This window comes from Emydura macquarii, unplaced genomic scaffold (assembly GCF_026122565.2).
Source record: "Emydura macquarii macquarii isolate MOO-44397 ecotype Brisbane River unplaced genomic scaffold, CSIRO-AGI_Emac_v2 contig_587, whole genome shotgun sequence".
NCBI lineage: Eukaryota > Metazoa > Chordata > Testudines > Chelidae > Emydura > Emydura macquarii.
Genome location: NW_027130724.1, coordinates 15880981 through 15904103, shown reverse-complemented (window position 1 = coordinate 15904103; position 23123 = coordinate 15880981).

Here is a 23123-nt window from a genome sequence, read left to right as displayed (position 1 = left end):
AGACGTAGTGGCAGCTCCATGCCAGGGCCCCATAAACTCTTCTTGCCAACTACCATCATGCTCTGGGGACTCTCCCTGCATGGCTGCTATGGGCAGCCAAGCAGCTCAGCACCAACTGGCCCTGGCACAAATAGAGGCTGAGTTTTGCTTGCCAAGATGGATAGTAGCACGGGGGAGGGGATAGAGGTGGGGGCTTAAATTTGGGAAAGTCTGAGGTCTCTCTAGCCCTAGCCTCCTGCGCCCTATGGTTATACTGACACAGCTGCGACACAATCATGTGATTAGTCTCCCAAAAAGGTTTCTAAAATTAAAAGGCCCCAATTCTCCACTATCTCATTCATGTCATGTCATGTCATGTCATTATTTGTAATTACACAAGGTGGGTGTAAGTCATGATCATTCAGATGGAGGTAGCATTGTAGATCTATGTTGCATAGGTATAAATTACTATCACAAAGTACAAGGCTGTGGAGAATTGGGCCCAAAGACACAGAGTGATTAAATGCAGCCGTGAGATTGTGTAAAGGCTCAGAGTCGGCTGGGTCTAGATTATAGCCATCACTTGTCACTAAATATATACGGTAACATCTCTAAATCAGACCCTCTCTTAGTATTGTTGTTTTAAAAATGGACCTTCAGTACAATTCATTGTGCAACATGCAGGCTCATTCATTGTTACAAAATTGAATTAGATCCAGACAAGTCCATTTCCTTATCTCCTGCAGAAATGTTTCTCAATGTATTGCTGTGATAATGATCATCGTGCAGGGAGTGCCTTTTATTTTCCGTAGCTACAAAACTAGCAAACAACCTATTAAAAAACTAACTAATCTTCAAAGTTCTGCAAAGATTTTAGCAAATGGTAAGTCTTAAAATTAAAACATTTCACCATAAACTTTGATAAGTTTCAATGTAACATGCATTTATGGTATATTTTACTAAAGTCTTGTCTTCATACTTCCCCCATCCTAAAGCTTTCAGCACTGCCGTCTGCAGAGACTTCAGACACTGCTCACTAATTGACTAAAAAGTCTTCTCAATAACATGGATTCTGCCACTTAGATAAGGTTGAGGTAGTTTTTGCATCCACAACATTTTACAGCATGTTACTTACATTCTTATATTCTCTTGACAAGGACTCACCTGGTCCTTCTTGTACAAACATCATTAGTTTTTACTTTGCATGTAAGAGGGAAAAGAGAAGAAGTGAAGGGTTTGTTTGTTTGTTTTGTAGCCTCTGCCATTAGCTCTAATTGACATTTATTGCTCAATATGTCACTTTAAATCCCATTTAAGATTTCTGTTGCTCTCTGTCCCACCAACTAAAAGCCATTTAAGATTTCTAACCGAGTAATTATCTTGGCACCTCTAGACCAATCATGATCCCCTTCCCCTTACCTATCCTCTGTTTCTAACTTGGAGAATGATATTAATCAATTAGAAATAACTATTTATATTCAACTTTACATTATGTGCATTGAATGTTTCATCAAGGTCTTAAGAAATCACATACTTCTACCACATTCTTTTAAATTAGTTGCTTTGTGTTGCTTTTGCTATTGATTCTTGCATCTCATTAAAGCTCATTCTAATCTAAAGAATTAATGAGCCAGCAACATAACATCAACTGTTACCCTAACAGTGTTTCTTTCCTCTCCTCCCCGCTCCCACAATGGATTTAATGCAATGGAGTTTTTCAGTTTTTGCTTTAGGGACTTATGGATACCCTGTTATGAGAATTGTTTTTAAATATCTAAACTATTTTTGGAATTTACAGCATGGGTGGAATTCACAAAAGGTATTTAGGTGCCTAACTCTCATTGACTTCAGTTGATGTTAGATGCCTAAATTCTTTAGTGAATCCCACTAAATGTGTTAAAGCAAGAAAGACAGACTGTCATTAGGAGAATTAATCAAAGAACCAAGAGAATGATTTTTTAGGAATGATGAGCAGTTTGTCCCATTTTAGAATACAGATTTCACATTTCCACTTAGGCACTGCAAAGGTGAATGGGTTCATTGTGGAGAAGACTAGGATTATGCTGTCAGTATGGGTCAGGAAGAGGTGTAGCAAACCAAAAGGGATTGACAGAGAAATATCTAATTCTATTAGCAGCAAAGGTGTGCCACACTCAGAGCCTAGATATTGAAACTCAAGAGCTAGGTGTTCTCAGAGGACTTTAGTGGTACAAGTGTGGCACAGCAAACAAACTCACTCATACAACAACATGAATTTAACACACAAGCTCTCCTTCAGCAGAACTCATTAACCCATTGGTGACACTTCTGTAGATATGGTCCTTAGTTACCATTTACAATCCAGTGTTATATTTGTATTGACTTTATAAATACAATATATAGGAAAAGAGCTTTCTAACTGTGCTTTTGCTTGTAGTATACAAATATATGTGAAATATCATTTTTGGCACTAGGCTAGTTGAATGACATGCATACACTTTGAACAGAGATGCACACCCTTGACAGAGATAGATAGGTTGAAGCCAGGAAGTTTGTCTCCAGACCGGAAACTTCTCAAAGTTGGCAGAGTTAACATCTAAGAGGGTTTGGCTTGGTTTGATTCCATCTTTAATAAATGTGTACACGGAGGAACATTTTTTCCACTTGAGTGAGTGGTAATTCTTTACTTCTATGCCAGTCAATATTTGTTTCATTATGTGCTTTTTCTCTTTCCCCATTACTTCACCTACCATTTTTCCCCACTCTCCCCCTGGCTCTATGGCTGCCTTGTCTCAGCTCCCTTACCTGAAAATCAGGGAAAAGGCCACAGCACACCTCTCCCACAATACCCTTTTATCTGAGGGGAGTTAAAGAAGATATGGAGCAGATTTGGAGCAGATATGGAGCATATCCATGCTACATGGACAAATAATCCTGGCTGGCATGGCTATGCTAGCCCTAGCCACTCTATGTTTTCAAGACCAGAGCATCAAAGTTTAACAGAAGGTAGGTGAGTGAATTTGCCAGTCGTCAGTGCTGCATTTAATGGCAGCATCAGCCATCCATTGTTTACAAGGAACAACAACTACTGGAGCCCTGTGCCCATGCATGCTTTAGTAAAAAGGAAAAACTTCAAAGGTTCCAGTAATAAAGCCACTACAACGTGGGGAGGACAGTTTTATTTCACTGTTCACCAATTGTGTTCAAGCAGCATGCAGTCTCCTCCTACCCTCAGTCTTGTTTAGTGCAATGGGTTATTATTTATTTGTATTATGTAGTGCCTAGGAGCCCCAGTTATGGACCAGAACCCCATTGTGCTAGGTGATGCACAAACACAGAACAAAGAGACAGTCCCTGCCCCAAATAACTTACAATCTAAATAGCCATGTGAGTTTTATAATGGGCATCTTAGTTTTCTGAAGTTACAATAAACTTTCAACAGAAACAATTAAAATGGGGGGAAATCCACACATTTCATACCCTGACAATCATGACAGTTATTCATAATAAATAGACAAAATATTGCAACAGGCAATTGAATTTTATTTCTACACAAGAACAAGTGCTGGCCATTATAAAATATTTGCTGTAGAAATGTATTATCTTCTTAATAAAAAACTGAATATCTCCATACATGGAATTTCCATAATTTTTTTTAACTTAATAAAAGTTTTTGAATAAAAACACCTCCTTGAGCAACATAAATTTTGCCGGCATAAATGCTTGTGTGGACAGCGCTATGTCAGCGGGAGACACTCTCGCCAACATAGCTACCGCCACTCTTTTAGATGGGTTTTATTATGTCAGTGGGAGAGCTCTCTCCCATCGACATAACATGGCTATACAAGCACTCTTAAAGTGGTACAGCTGTGCTGATACAGCTGAGCCTCTGTGAGTTTTAAATGTAGACTAGCCATAATTCTCACCAAGTAAAGAAGGTTAGCTTTGGTCAGCGCTCACATAAGAGATGTCCATAGAACTGTTGAAGTGCTTCAGGGAGGGGTGTGAATGGTTCACTAAGTGGCACAGTTGTGCTGTGTCAGTGCTGAACAATGTTTCTGAATGATATTAGGAACCATGGTATTGTTCCAGAGGTTCTCTTTAGGATGGGGCAAGCCTCAATACTGACCAGCTGGGGCAATTACCAATTCCATAATACTTTCCACAAGAGAAGTAATATTAACCTCAGTGTCCTGACCAAATCACAGATTGAGTAATTACATTCTGCCTCCCTAAATTCTCCCTGTAATTTCAATTGGCTATAACATTCTTCACTTCCTGTCCTAATCCATTCTGTGCTGCAGTGATGCACTGTTAACAACTGCCATATTGTCATCAAGAAATGGCTACATTTTAGTGGTGGGTGAACAGATACCTGTGTATGTAAAATTTGTAATGCACTTAGAGATAAAAAGTTCTATGTTTCATCTTTTTTTATTCCTGTTCCTCAGCTCAATGACAATGATGGGGCCAAAGGAAGTATTTTCCATCCGGTTTCTCTGGTCTGATATTTCCCAGGTGTTTGACCACAACTCCTTGGCATGCACTTGAAGGGCCAGACATTCCCTTCACTAGCAGTTGCAGATGCCAGCTACCCTCACTAGACTTAGCATGCCAGCCATGACAAGGTCCTGGGATATGGAGCTGTAGTGCACACACAGCTACTTAAAGCCACTAATGAGAGTTGAGTGAGTCACCAGGACCAACTGCAAGCAAGTCACCCACAATGGGGGCAGCTGTCTACTAAGCGGAGGTATCACCTCTTGAACTCATCCTGTACACCCCAAAAGGTTCTATATAAATATAAATTATTATATACAATTGATTTAGGTTGAATTATGAGAACAAAACCATACTCAGAAATACAGCCAGTCACCAAATCTCCTGAACATGCTATCTAGACTATTTAGATCTGAATTTACTATGTTAAGAAACTTTTCTATTTGTTCACTGCATCAGCAATGAGTAGATGAATGATTTTGTCTTTCATAGTGTTCAATGGCTTCCGGAACCTAAGGCAGATCTAGGAGCCTTATATGGCAAATTTTTTTGTCTTGCACAAATATCTTGACAGTTTCATGGATATAGTTGGTACTAAATTAAGACCTTTAAATACAAAAAACAAAACAATAAAATCCACCCACCATTAAAAATTGTGACTATTTAAAAGGAAAATTAAACAAATCTTCTAATGGATAACTTTCCAGGTAGGAATGTTTGCAGAAGCAATGAACTAAGCAACTGTTAGAGAATATGTGGCTCAAAACATCTGATTGCCAATTATTAGTTGAAGCCTTAGAACTTGTTTGTCACTTTCAAATTAAAGTAGCATGCTGCTGAAAAAATTTAACAGCCTGTTTGTGCAACTTTGACAACTTATTGTTGGAATTCTAAAATCACTTTGCTCCTTAATCCTGGCACATATGTGGCTTTAGAACGCAGTTATAAATTGTCAAAGAAAAAACAACTCTGTATCTTGGACACAGACAACACATAGTACTGTGAAATCACAGCTAGAGTGGCTGGTTTTGGGCATAATAAAAATATATTATTCCAAGTGCTTCACACACATTGTTTGTTCCCAACTTTTTGTAGATGTCAAACAAACAATGAAAAGCTTACCATCCAATAAAAAGTAAAGTGAAGTTTTTAATCCATGGACATTTTCTTTTTGTGCTTTACTCAAAATGTTTTCTCTTCTCTCCCTGTTAAGTCACGTATAGAATAAAGATCTCCTTTGAAAAAGGAAACAAATATTCTAGGCCTCAACTTACACTCACCTAACCTTTCTATCTCAGTCTCATAGGGTGAAATAGCATTTCCATTGTTCATTTGGTATTATATGCGCCCTGAGACTTCAGTGACTTTGCTAATCAAGCCTAGTCCCACATGCCCCAGTACTTCTTCCCTGGAAGCATATGGTGCTCATTACTTGATGGTTTCAATAACTACAATGACTTTTATGCTTGGATCATTTTAAATGTTTTATCAGATCTGTGGAACAATTTTCAGAAAGGGTTTTTTTGGTTTTTTTTTTTTTTTAAATTGTATCCTTCTCTTGAACTACAGTATTTGAAATCTAGTTTGTGAATTTAGTCAATAAGCCCTGCACTGAACAGTTCCCTGGAACTAAATTATTTATTTCAGTGAAAGATGTAGTTCTTGAGAAAAGATTGTGAAAAAGTATTGCAATTAAAAACATATTGATGAAAGTTTTTATAAGACTGCCCATGTACCCAGTAGAAAAACACTAATTTGTTAAGCTCTTAGCCTATAAGTATAAAGGGATGAAAATGATGGCTTGGCTCCTGCAGTTTGTAGGACTCTGCAATTTTACAGGATTATTTTTGGAGGGTTTCAACAAAACTGTATAAACACTTAGGTGTTACAAATATGCAGCAAAATGTATATTTAATAAAAACAATGTAATTAAAAATGGTCTTGACCCAGCACAAAAAAATCCACAGAAGTGGGAGTAATTTTAAATTCATGATGAAGCACAACAGTGCTCCTTTTTTGATTATTTACCGTTTTACTACAAGTATTTTCAAACTCCTATAGAAATTAAGAAATGGTCACCTCTAGTTATGTTAAGAATTACATGTTCTACAGCATGCTTAAAAACATGCCTGTATATCTCTTCTCCACGGATTGTGCATTATGAAAATATGTTTTCTGTATTAGAATGTTCTTCTGTTACAGCCTGTGCTCCCGAAAGTCAGGGATTAAGGGCCTGATCCATTAGAGTCAATGGAGGGACTCCCATTGACTTCACATCAGGCCCTAATAGCACTAACTGCTGCCAGACATATTGGGACGAGCTTGGCCCTAAATCCACTGAAGTAAACAGCTGCACCAGGGATGAACCTGGCAAATAGACAAACAGTCTAAAATCTTTCCAACACAGCTTTGCCAGCATAGCTCACTGTGTTCTACAGAAGCTTTGATATTCCAGCACTGAACCTCTTCTAAATCACAGCCAACTGGGCAGAAACTTTTGATGTGGTCAGGTGTCCACTTAAATACTAAGATGAGAGCATGAAACTCATTTTTATTTGCAAATTTAAAGACTTAAACCTGAAAATATTTGCTACCAGCAGTAATGGCTGCTAATATCATTCCCCCAAGGAAGCCAGTGATATTCATGGCAATAAATATTATGCCCAGAAAAATATTTCCAGGATAGGGCTTCAAATTAGCATTTGAACACAGGCCTCTAGGAATGACAAGTTACTGTATTAAAGTATGTTCTAAAGTATTTGCAGAATATAATTTGGGCAAGTTCTGAGTAATTTAATGCTAAAATACTTGATCCTTTATTATTTTTGGTAGGTCATGAGAAATTCAGTTCTGAAATATAAAGAATGGTTTTAGGTTTGGTCAGCACACCAGGGAGCAGTATGCAATTTGAAAATCATCAACATACAAAAAGAATTTCTGAAACAAACAAAAATATAACTCCAGAGAAGCTTGTCAGCTCTTTAATATTTACCTGTTGTGCAAGATTGCTATGGTCTCCAACAGTTCCTGAGAAATAATTAGATTCAATATTGGGGACAGCAAGCTTGTATAAATAATTGCATTTTGGTTTTTAAGTAAAAGAAAGCAATAAAGGAAAATCAGTGTTGTACAGCCAGTTTATATTTCTGAGGATCTCTTTCTACTTATGAAGAAATATTGGCCACAAGCAAGGCACAGTAGTAGAGATGTTCAAAATAGGGTACTTTTAAAATCTCTATTTCCCTCCCCCCGACCTAGTTAAGTTACCTGTCATCATAATTATAATCATATTTTGTTTATTTCTTTTTTATAAGCCAAGCTGTAAAAATTGCATGCAATGTTCCCCACACCAATCATCTGTCGCGCTGGACAGTTGCCTCCTTGCCAATCCTTAACCCCATTCTATATGCTTTTCATGAGTTTAGCATGTAGGTGACGTTAAAGTCTAATATCTATCTGGGTTGTTTATATGATCACCATTACTTTAGCATCTGAGTGCCTCACAATATCCAACATATTTATCTTCAACACCCCTGGGAGCTAGGGAAGTGCTCTTTCCATTTTTCAGAGGCAAATAGATGCATAGGAAGATTAAGGGCAGGTTATTAAAGGTATTTAGGCACTTAAAGATGCAGATAGACACCTACTGGCATTTTCAAAATTGCCTATGCACCTAACTCCCATTGAAATCAAATCTGGCCCTCAATGACTTGCCCAAGTTCACACAAGATGTCTGTGGCAAAGCAGGAAGTTATGTCTCCTGACTTTCAGGCACTCCCTAACCACTGGACCATTATTTCTCTTCCTGCCAATGTGAAGAGATGCACCTAGCACATTAGATGGACTGTGCATATTCCCTTGCATGATGTCATAAATAGCACATCTCACCATGAGCATGACACCAGTGCTTTGCATGCTACACTGGCTACCTACTGGCTTTCACATGGAATTGACCTACAAAGCCCTACATGACTTGAAACCTGCGTACTCGAGAGACCACGTGTGTGTCTGTGAGAGAGATACTGCAGTGGTTGTGATCACTGGGGGAATTCATGCTTTAGTCCCTTGGTTTATAGAAGAGGAGGTTGCTGGGAGGGCTTTTTCTGAGAAAGCCCCTCAACTCCTCCCCTCTGGCCAAAATAGCCCAAATTTATGGAGCTTCAGGCTAAACTGCCACATCCATTTATTTAGCCAGGCTTTGGAGGAGGGTTGAAGTATGGGGGCTACTTGTGGAAGTTTAGGGGGTAAGAGATTGTTTGTTTTTTTCCCCCACTAAATAGCTGTTGCATGCATTGGGGTGGTCTCTGTGGCTCCTGCCCTACTGTTATTCTACACACTGTGATCTCAGTGATTTGTCAAGAGTCTTGAAGCCGTCAATAAGTATATTGTTGTGTGTCTAAATCAAAAACAAACAAATAAACTCCATTATACTCAAACCAGTGGAATGCTCTAAACATGTAAGTGCACAGTCGCTAATTCTGTGAACACGGAGGAAAGAGGACATATGGCTAGCTCACTTGACTGCATGCTTCTAGCTTCTCAGGTTTCTCTATAGCATTTACTAGCTGTTACTCCGTTTCCTAGTTAGAATAACTAAATCAAGATAACTAGGGCTGCCTTGCAGCCATTTAGCCCAACAGTTATAGAATACTGATCTGGGGTCTGGCGCACAGCCTATTCAACTGCAGATACACCTATTTTTCATGGACTATGCAGGGCAGCACTGATTGTGGAGTGAATTCTGCTTGATGGATAAGCCCTTCACATGCCAGAAACATTACATGTCAGCACTTTTCATGTATTTCACAGCATGTATCTCTTCCCTACATTAACAGGCATCTAACTGGATCCTTGATTACTGAGAAACTTGATTTGAAAATTCAGTGATCCCCATAAGAAAAAAATAAAATAAAGTTTAATTGTAGAAGATAGGAATTAGTCCAAAGCTTCAGGATATATTGAAGCAAAAGGTAAAGAATGTGTGTATATATATAGTACATTAAAAAATAGTTAAAGTAGCTGAACGAAGAAGTGGCATAAAGAAGGGTCAAACATGAATGTTTTATGCAAGTCTTAATGCTATACAAAAATATACTATCACTTTAGTGTAGGTAGATTGCAGCCACTTGGAGTTAACACATCTGCATTTCTCAATTATATCCCTGATTACAAATCAAAAAGTCAGAATTAGGCTCAGTGAGTGCAAGACTCATGTGGATAAGGTTATGAGGCTCAGCTAGCACAGCTTACAATAGTTCCTAGATTAATCAGAGCTATAAAGTCAAGATTTTGAATGTATAATGCAACAATCATGTCACAAAAAGAACAGAATTCTGATCCTCCAAAAAAAGCATGTGCCCTAACCCTAAAAAAAGGAGTTTGATACAATACTCCTATAGATAAAGTTGAATGCTGCACGATTCTGACTTTCTGAATTCTCAAGCCTAACTGCATCTTTTCCAATATTTTTGGCACTTTTACAACATTTTATAGCACCTCAGCTCACATTTTGATAATTTACATCACTGTACAGATAAGATAAAAATGACTAATAACCACCAGGAGAGCTCACACTCATTAATCTGTCAGAAAAGGTCACACAGTTCAGTTACTGCTAAGTTATAGACACATGAAAGTATGGATGATTTGGGGTGGGAAGAGGGATTTCTCTCACACTATTTACCTTGAGCCCTAAATCTGTCATAACATGGTATATTTCAGTGTAAGGTTAATTAGAGCTTCAAAATGGAAGACATTTTTTTTTATATAGCCAATAAATGTGAAGTTTTGAAGTCCAGTTTTCTGAGAATTTTTCAAAAATAATTTTTCTTCCCCTCCAGCTTCCCTGGATATGTTCACCATCAGTCCTGTGAGCTCCACAATCTGTTTTTTGTCTAGCAATAGCAGAAAACCAATAAATCTGGGATCAAACATCATGAGTGACCTGAAAGCTTTTCCAGAGGAGTGATTAGAGGTGACTGTATGACACAATATTAATATTTGAAGTGAAGAGTTTATTTAGTAGCATTTTGTAAGTAGTTTAGACACTATAATCAGAAGCCCTAAATGCAACATCTTTCCTGCTCTGTCTCAAATCACATCTCTAAAAATATTTTGAAGTATAATAAAAGTCAGACTTCACAATGAGATGTCCAGTAATATTCAGAATGATTTCACTCAACTGGCTACTTATTAATTTATTCTCAGGGAAGTGTCCACTTTCATTGTTCTGTCTGCTGTGCCTTTGACATGGCCCATGACAATTTTCATATCTGCGCAGCCTCTGAATCAGAGACAGATTCTTCAAGCATCACACTTAGTAGTTAAGGTAACAATAGTGGGAGCAGTCAAAGAGCAGTGTTTTTCTCCCAAGACAAGGGGAGGAGAGGGAGCTCCCCTCTGCATTTAGCAGAGCAAAAGGTAGCTGTGTTTCTCCTATAACCCCCTACTCCTGGCCACTAACACTTACTTTAACCCGTGGTCACACCAGTTTTAGCTTGTTTAACTACTGTCATATATGAAGTTACACTTGCCTAAAACTAGCATAACAGAATGGAGAACCAGAGCCTCTGTGTCTGACTAAATTTACTCCGCAATGCTTCCAAGCAGTTAAGATCTGTGATTTCTCACCAATGACACAATGGACAATACTGGTCACATTTCATTAAATAAACATACTTACAGTGGAGACTGGACACCATGACAAAAGTCTCATCCAACCTTAAAATTAGTTTATGAAGCCATTAAAATGGGCTTTACTATGAAAACGCTGAAAGTCTGAATGATAGCATCATTTCCTTCCACTCTCAGAAAAAAAAAAATGCATTGCATTTTCATGCCATTTAGAGAGAGGGATCTTAGGCGTGTATTTGCCAAAAGGTCTTTCAGTGCTTTTCTTTGTTGTTCTCTCCCCTAACCCATCTCATTCCTTTCCATCTTGCCTCCATTAACTCTCTTCCACAGTCCATGCTTCTTAAAATTGTCTCTGATTCCAGGGTTTTGTCTATTTTCCTCCTTTGAGGGCTCTATCTTTCTTCTGCAAACTTCTGTGCTGTCCAAAAACATTAGTCAGACTAGACAGAGGATAAACGCACATTAAAATTCTACACAACCAGATGTTAGAAACCAAATTAAATGCCGTTCTGTGAATTGAATGCTACAAAATACATGTGATGCCACAATGGAGGAGAACCAAGACTGATTTTCCATCATACCAATGGAAATAAAATAGCAGGTCTCAATCTGTTCTAAACACTTTTTCAGGGTAAAGTGGACAGAGAACTGAGGAAGAGGCAAGTGGTGCATTATCAGTTCAGAAGTCACATCTCTATCTGAAAAAATTACCTACGTGTTGTCCAAAGTAACATCTACAATCATTATAAACAGACAAATTAGAGAAAATAATACTTTCTGCTTTTTCTATTTGTCCACCTTCTACATTTGACAGTGCTTTGTGTATAGTCAGTCACTTAGTTCCCCTCTATTGTTTTTGTGGGTCCGTCACACAGCAACAGGGAAGAGAAATAAATAATTTTTAAACAAGAAAAGGTGACTGTAAAGATGACTGGTGGGAGTGGAAAGAGGGAGAAGACTGTTATCAGGTGCCCACTCAGTCTTCAAACATGTTAAGGGCTGTTATAAAGAGAATGGTGATCAATTGTTCTCCATCTCCACTGAAGGTAGAGAAGAAGTAAAAAACTTAATCTGCAGCAAGGGAGATTTAGGCTAGATACTGGGAAAAATCTTTATAACTGTAAGGATAGGTAAGCACTGAAATAGGCTTCCAAGGAAGGTTGCGGAATCCCCATCACAGGAGGTTTTTAGAAGAATCAGGTTGGACAAAACACCTACCAGGGTTGGTCTATGTATACTGCCTCAGTACAGGGGGGGCTGAATTAGATGACCTACCGAGGTCACTTCCAGCCCTACATTTCTATGAAAACCACAAAAAAATTGGCAGGAGGCTCGAGGGCACCTAAAACATCTTTAAAAGATGTTTTAAGAAGTCAACTCATTTTAAAGGTTGACATTGACCATTTAAGCCTCAGAACCACCTAGATTCAGTGCTAATCTGCACTGGCCCAAATAGAAAAGAGGAAAACACTCAGGAACTTAATAGAAATTTTTCCTGTGTAAGGACTTCAGAATTTGGCTCAATAGGAAGGCCTCGGAAGAAACTTGAAAGAAACAAAACAGTTAAAGTTCTATTTATGAGGGGGAGGGAAGACCAAATAGATGGATTACTGCTAAATATTTAAGAGGAAACTATCTTTCATAACAATAAATACTAGGTTGGGCAATAAGTATATTGCTAGTTTTCACATTTGTTACACTGCCACACATCTAGTTTAAGTGGGTTCGCAAATTGCACCAGTTGATTTTGAAGATTTCTCAAAGACTGTTCAGTGCAAAGTCAGCTAGAACTGTCAGTGTACATCACACTGCTCTCTAAGCACAATTTGCAGGCCTTATTAGAATGCTAGGAATGGGAATGTGCAGGCAGGCAGGTGTCGACTAGCATAACATTTCCTTTTCCATTGTATTCAAGAGCTGTACAACTGTCAAGTATGTAAGCACAATGGTTCTAAACCTCCACAAGCAAAAATGTGTTATAAGTCTATTACAAAATATGACTAATTAGAAATGGAGAGAATAGTTCTTAATGAATCAGGCTACAATTGATTAAATAACCTGACTCTTTCACCAATATGGAAATGTACTTGTTGATATTTCTGCAGAATATCCACTCCAATTCGGTAGTTTAGATTTAGTGTTGTATTGTTTTTGCATAATAAAATCCTTATTCCCATGCAAAAATCCAGGCAGCAGGAGTGGCAGTCAGTCAAGTGTGAACAATACACTGGAATGTACACAACAGGGGCAATCTTTGCCTCATTCAGTTTAATTGTAAAAGTGCAGTGAAGAGGAAGTGAGGAGAAGAATTGTCCCTTAGAAAAATGAACAAGTCCTAGGAAGTATGAGAGAGGTCTCAAGCAAGTCACACCGTCTAAAACTATAGACAGTCTCTCATATGACATTTGCCTATATAGTCTTTTGTGAATCCAGGAAACAAAAGTGGGACAAGATGATCTTACAGAGGCCCTCCTGTCCTCTAAGTCATCAATCTGAATCCTGCCTTGATTGGTAGAGAATGATAGTTGGTACAATCAATGTCTAAAGGCATAGTTGAAATGAATTGGTGGTGTTAGTCCAGTTGAGAGTGGTTAGGTGTACTTACCACCACACTTGGCACTAATTGGTGGCCTATTCAAAAGAGGGCTCCCTTATACATCTTTTCTCTTGTTTCCCTGATAACTTAATTAGGGTCCATCAAGTTTAAAGCAGTTGTCCTAAGTGTACAGGGTAAATCCAACACTGTATCTCCTTGCCAGGAGGTAGGTTCATTTCACACAAAAAATAATCATATAGCTCCTCCATGTCCAGTTAAATTGTCCTAGGGAGACAATATTTTACAAACTCAGTTGGCTGGAGCCAATCTCATCCAGCAGATCCAATATGCTTATACTTTTCGCCTCAGTCTGATTTTAAAAGCTTCCAGTCTTGTCAGATTTTTTTTTGTGTGTGTGTGATTATCCATGAAGTCGATAGGCGATGGATGGATTATCTTGTTCAGAATAGGATTTAGACACATATCGATAAGACTAGCATGCAATTACATATGCTTAAATATAATTTACCAAAGCTACCAATCCTAATGCATAAGCAGGGGATCCTATCAACATAAGTTGAAGTATAAACAGAAGGAAATCTTGTATAGTATTGCAAAATTAAATGGTTTTATGCCTTCCTCTATTTGGCAGTAACTATTGTTGCTCTAAATAATAGTTTGTTGCACTGAATCCATTCAAACTTTGAGATATGCAATGCAGAACTTGATCAAGTTAAGGTTAGTATTGTCCAATTAACACTATACCACAGTGATAGCAGTCTCATTTTTATCTCCTGCAGAAAGCTAAGTCTTAAGGAAAAATCATGGTCAACCTATTTTACACCCCCTTGGATTTTAAGTATCTTGATTTAACTCAGTTGTCCGTTAGAACTTCACCCAATAGAATCTCCTCAAATTAAGTCATTGGGACTCAGGACTGCAACCCAAATTAAAAACATTCCATTTAAAACAAAAAGTTTCAAGCCACATATAGACATAGCTCAATAAAAGTAACTCTCTTCCCTCCAACTTCCTTAGATGAAATAATAATTCTATGAATATTTTATTTTATTTTACTGGTTTAGTGGTAAAGTCAGATTCTAAGCCAGTGTAATTTGGTGTACTTTCATCGAAGTCGAAGGAGCTACCCAGTTATACCAGCTGAGGATTGGGTCCATAGAGTTTATGGACTCTCTGATGTGTATTTCAACAAATATTAGAGAATTTGCTAGTGCACTTATGTATATATTTGAAGTAGATTGTTTTCCAGGTTACATTATGTTATGTGACACATACTGGGGCTCAAGCCCTTAAATTAGAGAAGTTAATCACTTGCAAGTACACACAAAAAAAATCAGACTTTCATATTCTTAAGAAACATGTTCTATTTTAGAATGAAATATCTAAGGCTGCACACATGAAAAATGCAATGACAGTAACCCAGAGGGAGAAGAATTGAGATGGCTGGTCTGGTTTTAATCAAAGTATTATTAAACTTCAGAACATAGTTCCATCCTCTATTTTGAAGAAAAAAAAAATCTCATTACTTTGTTAATGCTATTTACATGAGCTTGGCTTTATAGTGAAACTCAGAATGACTGGGTCTCTCTGTGCTTCAGGCCACTTTGCATTCTGTAAACTATGGGGCTGTGAAATGTATTATACATTTATATTATAAATGTATGCCTAAAGAGAAACCTTACAGAGTCTCTGGCTATTTTCACAGCTTCAGTTATGTCAGTGATGGTTGCTATCTCTATAAGGGTCAATATAATATCACAACAAAATAATAGAATGTACAATCACCTCTTCTCATATTTGGTCAGGCATTTATAACAAAAATTTCTTAAGATTTCCCCCTTTTTAGCAATAGGCCCAAGCCATGAGGTTATGATCCAGGACTGGACTCTTTCCCCTACCCCTCAAAAAAAAAGTCTGGGGAAGTTTGAATACAGTATTGCAGTTTGGCCTCATTTCTAGCCGTTCCACAGTGAAATTGTTATTGTACTGTAATATAAAAACAATCTGTTGATTAAAATGATGCTACTTAAGTAAAGGGATAGCCACCAGGATCATAGTGAAACAAAATCACTTAGTTTTGTAGAGCTTTGTTTTAGTTTAAGATAAAGTGCTAAAAGATGTTGTGATAGAAAACCTAATGAAATACATTTATCCCTCTGTCACCTAATATACATTCAGAGTACAGGGGTCACCCGACGTTAAGAAGTCAAGGAATACCATGGAGTTACTAGAATTATTTACCATTTAAAATACAGAAAGAAAAATCAGAGTTTTAAAAAAAATTAAAAACAAAAAATTTTAAAAACCCACAAACCACTATACACATCATCATTTATCAAATGACAGCTATCATATCTCATCCCCCAGTATGACACGCTGCTCTAACTGATGTCGTCTTTCCCTCTGTGAAAACACATAATGTGAGCTGACAGATTTATATAGGCATTCTTTGGGCTGTACATATGCCATACTTTCTGAAACTGAACAACTAAAATCCTAGATGTCGAGGAGATACCAATGAAACTTAGTAGACTGGAGCAAAAGTTTGAAGTGGAATTTTTTTTATGAAGATAACGCTAAGCAAAGATTTCCTGTGTTAACTAAAGATCATTACTTTATCCAAAGCAAGCACCAGAGCTGGGACAAAACCTTAAATACACAACAGCTCCACCCCACTTGCAAACCCTGAATATCTTGAATTAGTGTTCAATAAAGAATAGTATAAACATCAGAAATCCACTTTTTCCTTTCAGAATTCATGTTTAATTTCCTGATAACCATTTTCTTATACAAGTGGTCTTTATACCACATTCAGGAAAACACAAGGAAACAGAGAACAATAAAACTGTCTTTCCCCCAAATTAATAATGGTCTCAAGGACATTTCTTTTGGCAGAGATGAAGCTTCACAGCCTTTCCTTGCTCTTTTGTAATTTCTCCTTTGAACCCATTTTACTTTTCTTCTACTACATGCTTCAAATCTATTACTTGCTCTATTTCTGCTTTGTTTTCCCCCTTAAGCAGCTTCACAGTCTTACTTTGTATACTTTTCATTTATTCCGTTTCTCATCCAGTATTTGGTGTTGCTTTATTTCTTCTCTTCCTCTGCACTTCGTATCTAATTGCATTCTTTATATCTAGATCAGAAGCTCTCTCTTGAATTGACTGTTATTTCTCTTTTGCAAGCCTCAAAAGTTTTATTTATAGTGCAATTATTTAATTCACACTACTCAGTATTTTAGATTTTAGCTTTATGCAAGTGAGGCAACACAGATGCAGCGGGAAGGAGAAATACACACATTGATTGAAAGTGAAATATATATTTAGCCTTAATATTGAGTCAAATCTTTAGCTGTTGTAAGTATGCACAGCTCAGCTGAAATCAGTGGAGCTACACTGACTTCCACCAGCTAAAGATCTGGCCTTGTACATTTAGAAACAGAGATAAAGTGGTCTCATTGCATCCTTGAATTGCAATGATAGATTCACATTTTTCCCATGCAGTTCAGAGCATTAGATTCTAGCACCCAAATTTTTATGTATAAATATTTTCATGAGTAAATATGAGCACTGAACATACATATTTTGTGCATTTAGAATGGCAAGAATAAGTTTCCTTTTTTAAATGTGTCCCTTAACACATACAGCAAAAAAACTACTGCCTATAAGTGAAAAAATGTGTGGCTTTAGACACAAAGATTTGAAGCACAAAGAGTAGAGTAAAGGTAGCTCTTTGATGCCATCTCTCCTGTAGTAATATGGTAGAAATACTGAGTGGGATTTGTTTGTTTTTTTGGTAGGGCCTGTGTTAGTTGTTCCATGGTATGTATTCCTTTTTCTAAAACATATATTATTGGTCCTTTAAGATCAGCATGCATTACTATGCTTGTCTTTGCTAGTATGAAAGTATCAGGCTGCACTATCTTTAATGTCTCATATTGCTATGAAAAATAATTAATTCATTTGCAAGTTCATATTAGGAAAAGAAACCATGTGTAACTGAATAATATATATTACAGACATCCAGTCTGACATATAAAAGTGTTTTAAAGAGCATGTACTATTTCTCAGCTCCACGCCCCCCCCCCCCCCCAACAACCCTACCCCCAAGACCCCAAAAGAGAGCATGAACCATTATGCACTTATTGTTCGGAGAGTTCATTGGCTAACTGTTACAGTCTGTTCCCCTTCCAATATTCTTTCTGTTATGAGTCATCCGGTCTTCAGGCTTAATATCAATGCATTTTAGTTTACAACTCAGTTACTAAAATGATGCATACAAGGATGGTAAAGAAGCTTTTCATATGTAGGAATGAATTGCTCTCTTGGGATAAAAAGTGATCCCCCAACAGGAGGTGGAAAATAGCCACTGCTGCCATCTTTCCAGGGCCACCCCACTTGATCAGAAACGGATTAACGTAGTCACTCTTCTTAATTTGGTTGTAAACATGATTCAATTAACTCATCACCTGCCAGCTTTACAGTACATTTGGATTTAATGAAATCCTGAATACAGGTTGTGTGGGTCATTGAGAGTTCAAAGCACATTAAAATACTGCAGAATATTCTAACTTCTGTCAGTATTAATGTTTCCATTCATGGGACTGAATGAGCTTTGGCATTAGATTTTTTCCTTGCAGTTTTTCCATTTGCTGTTGGTGGTATCATTAACTTTTCCATTATGCATTAATTGGTCTCTCACCACAGATTAGTCCATAAAACCACTTGCCTCTTATCTTTCAAAACCCATCCTCAAGTTTAACTTATTCCAGGATGCCTACAATGAATTGCCAGATGATAATGCTTAAGTGGATGCCAGCAAGGAATACTGTATCAAGATTGGGTGTTTATTTAGGTTGTTTGGTTGTTTTTTTAAAAGGTTTAAATTACTCAGAACTAGCAACATGCACAGTAACTGGTCTATGTAACAACACACTCCTATCACTTTTGTCACCCTCCATTCCCATTCTCTCCTTTTCTTTGCTACATCCATTTGTCACATCTTGTCTTAAATTAGATCCTAAGCCTGAAACCAGACCCATGAAGACTGACACTTTTGACTGCACAGAACCCCATTGACCTTAGTGGGGCTCCACATGGGTGCAAGGGAGTCAAGGGACCTCTCCTATGGTTCTGATTGCATGATCAGAGCCATAGATTATTAGATCTTTGAGGCAATAACTGTCTTTTATTATGTGTTTGCAGAGCACTTAGCACAAGTTTCCTATCCTGAATGAGACCTTTGGGCACAATTTAAACAAAAAGTTACAATAATGGTCATGCAGATTTATTGACCGTAGTTAGTTATTAAGTAAAAATTATTAGACATAATCTAATAAGGCTTGGCCACATAAAGAGATGAGAACTAGAAAAAAAAAGTCATATTAGAAATGGGATCATCTTAAGGGCCCAGTTCTGTCACCCTTGCTCCCACTGAGAGTTACATGACTTTGCATGTTTCCAGGTCTATTTGAATAGGGCTGCACCAATTAAGATACCACTTGAAGTAAGTAGAGGTGGCAGAACTGAGCCCTCAATGATCAAGTTAAATTATTCACACAGTCATATTTAGATAAGCAAGGTACTATTTATAACTCATAAAATAACGGTTGGGTTTTCTGCCTTCGCATTGTTACAGGCAGGTTTTATAATGGATAGAATTTGCCCCTAAAGCAACCAGGATGTTTTAGATACTTGGACATCATTTTTTTTTTTATAAAGGGCCCAGCCTTGCCCTCATTTAATTCAACAATAAAACTCCCACTGACTTGTATGAAGGTAGGATTGGGCCCCAAATCAGTGTCCTTCAAATGTCTTTTCCAGAGAAAAAACAAGAAAGGCAGCATCCCTTCGAGGCAACCCAGCAAGTTTTTAAACTTCCTTCACTCCCCTCAAGGATGTGTGGCCATGGAAATGCTATCTTGTCCAGACTTTGAGAACATTTTGTTTTTGAATTCTGTCCAGCAATGTGCTCTATAAATGGATGATGTGACTCAGTGCAGCGGGACACTTGCTGGAACACAAACTAAATGAGATTCTGCACTCCTGAATATTACCAAAGCAGCTGCCACATGAGTGGGTTACCAACTAGTTCTTTGGAATAGTATTGTTTTTCAAACTGCAAGCCTGTGAGATGCACAACGCATGACAAGCACCCATATCTCACACTGGCCTAAAAGGCAGCGCCGGGTGCACCATCTCAACAGTTAGCTTAACTGCTAATTTACCATTTCATGACAAGTTATCATAAATTGCTTCTTTTGATGTAAGGAAGACTGGAATTTGGCAGCTTTGCTGCGAGCTGGAACATACACACACAAACAATCCATTATCTCACTCACTGTCACAAAATATCTGATTAAAGTCACATTGTGACATGACAAAAACATTTTAAGAACAGTGGCCTCAATCCTCCTCCGTACCAAGCATCCCATTTTAGATGTCAGGAAAGTTAAAAAGCTTTCCTAAAATTCATAGAGAATCAGTAGCATAATGATTTTTTTGACTTCCCTATCCATTTGGCCAGTGTCTCTATTAGACAGCTCAGTGAGGACTATCTAATGTATCACTGATACACCTATCATCTTTAACAGTCCATATTCTATGTTGAATTACACTGATGTAGTGAAAAAGTAACTCCACTGAAATCAACAGAGGAAACACATTTGAGGGCATACATTTAATGAGAGGCTGTTTTGAAAAGTATGGAAACCCATTCCCCACAATTTGATTGACAAACATTAAATTTAAGAGTGTTTTTAAATGCATTGACTATAGAAGGTGTCCTCAGTACAGGTTCAGGCAGTGTGGTGTTCTCTAAAATGCTACCAATTCCATTTGAAGGCACCTACATCATTTCCCAGGGCTGTGCAGTCTCCCATTTCTCATCTAATGCTGCCAACAAAGAGGTCATCTGTAATGTGGTTCATCTGGAGCTAGACTGGGGCTACAAACTCATTTCACACATGCCATTCAAAGGCCATCACATCAGTAGTGACTAAAACTCATTACCAATCTGACCTGAATTCCAACTAAGGATCTAAAAATACAAGCTTCTGTAGAGTGTTGGGAGTCCTCTGAACCATCCAGTCCTACTCCAGTGGTAAACAGGCATTTTAATCATATTTTTTCTTAGTTTGCACTAGAGTGGACAAAAAATTCATTAAGTACAATACATTATTCAACAAAGGTAGCCCTTGTTAAGCCACTGGGAGTTCTTCCATTGGACTTCAATGTAGTTAATATTTCACTCAAAACATTCATATTGAGTATTCAGTATCCATAATGCAATAGTTAAGCTCTCTTTCATTCTAGTTACATAGTATTGTTTCTGTTCCTTGTTTAGACAACCAGAATCTTCATAAGCATAAGGGCCAGAATTAGCCTTTAAGGTAAAGAGGCATTGTTGTGTGAACAAGTGTATTTGTGCAGATACAAGCTTCCTCCAAGCATCCCTGCCAAGTCCAGCTTATTTGCCTGAAAGTTCTAGAAAAGCTGATTTAGAATAAAAAGCAAACACCATCAAATCAGATGTACAATTCAGCTGTACGTCTGCAAAAAGAAAATTATCCATTCATTCTACTCTGCACATATTCAGAGTACAGACTGTTTTCAGAAGCGATTACAGAAGAAGAGTTCATTTTAATTAAATATATTCATGAATAAGTGAATTAAAAGATCTTCTATATATAGTCAGTAATATGGCATGCGGAAACAGCTCTATGCAGTAACAGGACAACGTTCAGAAAGAGAAACTGTGATGCCTGAGCCTGTAGCAACAGCGTCAGAAGCAATATCCCATAAAGCCTGATCTATCCCATTGTAATGGTATGAAGTTCAGGAGGCTGACTGACCTTCCACCTGAATGAAATCTAATGGTAACTGTTCCCATATCGAGAAAACAATAACATGACAGAAGTCTGAAAAGAGAGAGGGAAAAATCCATAAGACAGCAGCAATATCTGGAGCAGATGGACTCTAAGGACATCAAGAATTTATAATGTGCATGGCCCAGAAGATTAAATATTTTCAGAAGAGAAATTTAATCATGTTTTGATATGTCATTGGAAACTCTCCTAAGATAATAAGGGAAAAATATTAAAGGTTGTTTTTAATAAAAAAAATATGATCCAGCCTCTACAACCCATGGCAAAAATGTAAACCAAAGTTACAGACACACCGCAAGAAGTAGCTACATTTATATACCATACATTCTGTGTGATGTACACGAAGCACACTAAAGTCATTAGGAGTTGATTAACAAGAGCATAGACTCTGCTACACAGTCTGGATAACATTTTGAAATTTGCATGCTTAAAGCTAGCTACTAAATACAAATAACTTGATGCTGAAAGGTGCACAGCATCCTCAGCTCCCACGCATGTCAGGAGCAGTTGTAGATGTTCACTACCTTTGAAATCCAGCACACCTTTATTTAAGAGTCTAAATATTTTAAGTGCATGACTTTAGGCATCCAATTTTCAAAATTTTGGCCTGTATATAAACTTTCTAACCATTCAAGAGCCATAAAGAGATGTTTGCAGTGAACATGAAAATGGGGGTTGTCGTATCATTTACCTTAAGATGTCCCTACTCTCTAACTGCAGGGTCTTCAACTACCCTAGAAGCTCAAGGGTCACAGCCCTTCCTTAGCCTCAGAGGGACCCCTAGGCCTACCTGCCCAGCTACAGCCTCCTCCTCCTGCTGCTGCTGCTGCTCAGGGAAGTGTTTGGCTCTGATTACTAGCTGGCAGATATGAGCAGGGCAGGTAGAAGAGACAGTCATTAACTGCTGCTTAACTGGATCTTTGGGTTCATAACACCTGCCTGCTGGGCTTCTCCTTAGACCGGGCTTAAAGGGGCAGACCGCCCTACCACAGCCATCCTTTGAGTCTTTTATGTCATTCCCAGCATTGGCATTATATTTACCGTAAGATTTCTTGACATTGTGTTAACATCTCTCAACATGTTAAAAGCAACATGCACAGCCACTTGTCCACCATCTCTATTAATTCCCTGCTGCTTTCTATTTGTGCATCAGTGTCAGATATCATATGGTATGAAGAGCAAGGTGGGACAGGTTAGGCATGGGAGAGTCAGCAGGTTGGCTCTCCAAAAGGAAAAGCATGAATACCAGAAGACAAGGTGGGAGCATAATAACTATTTTCCCAAAGAAACAAGACTTCCCAGAACTATAGTAGGACACCAACCATTCTGCTTAAAGCACAAGAAAAGGTTTCATTAGTCTTTAAATCCTCTGTTTCACAACTCAGTGTAAGGAGCCAAGGAAGGCAATGTTGGACTAGGGTAACTTGTTAGTGACACAGTGTAAAGCACCCATTATGCTTCAGTGCAGACAGACACTAGTATATTTGCAAAGCTGTTCTATTCCGGATGGTTTCAAAGCAAAGACCGAGTAGTTAGACTTACAAAAACAAGAGAGCATTGATACACACTACTCTAGAAGAAATAAGGATA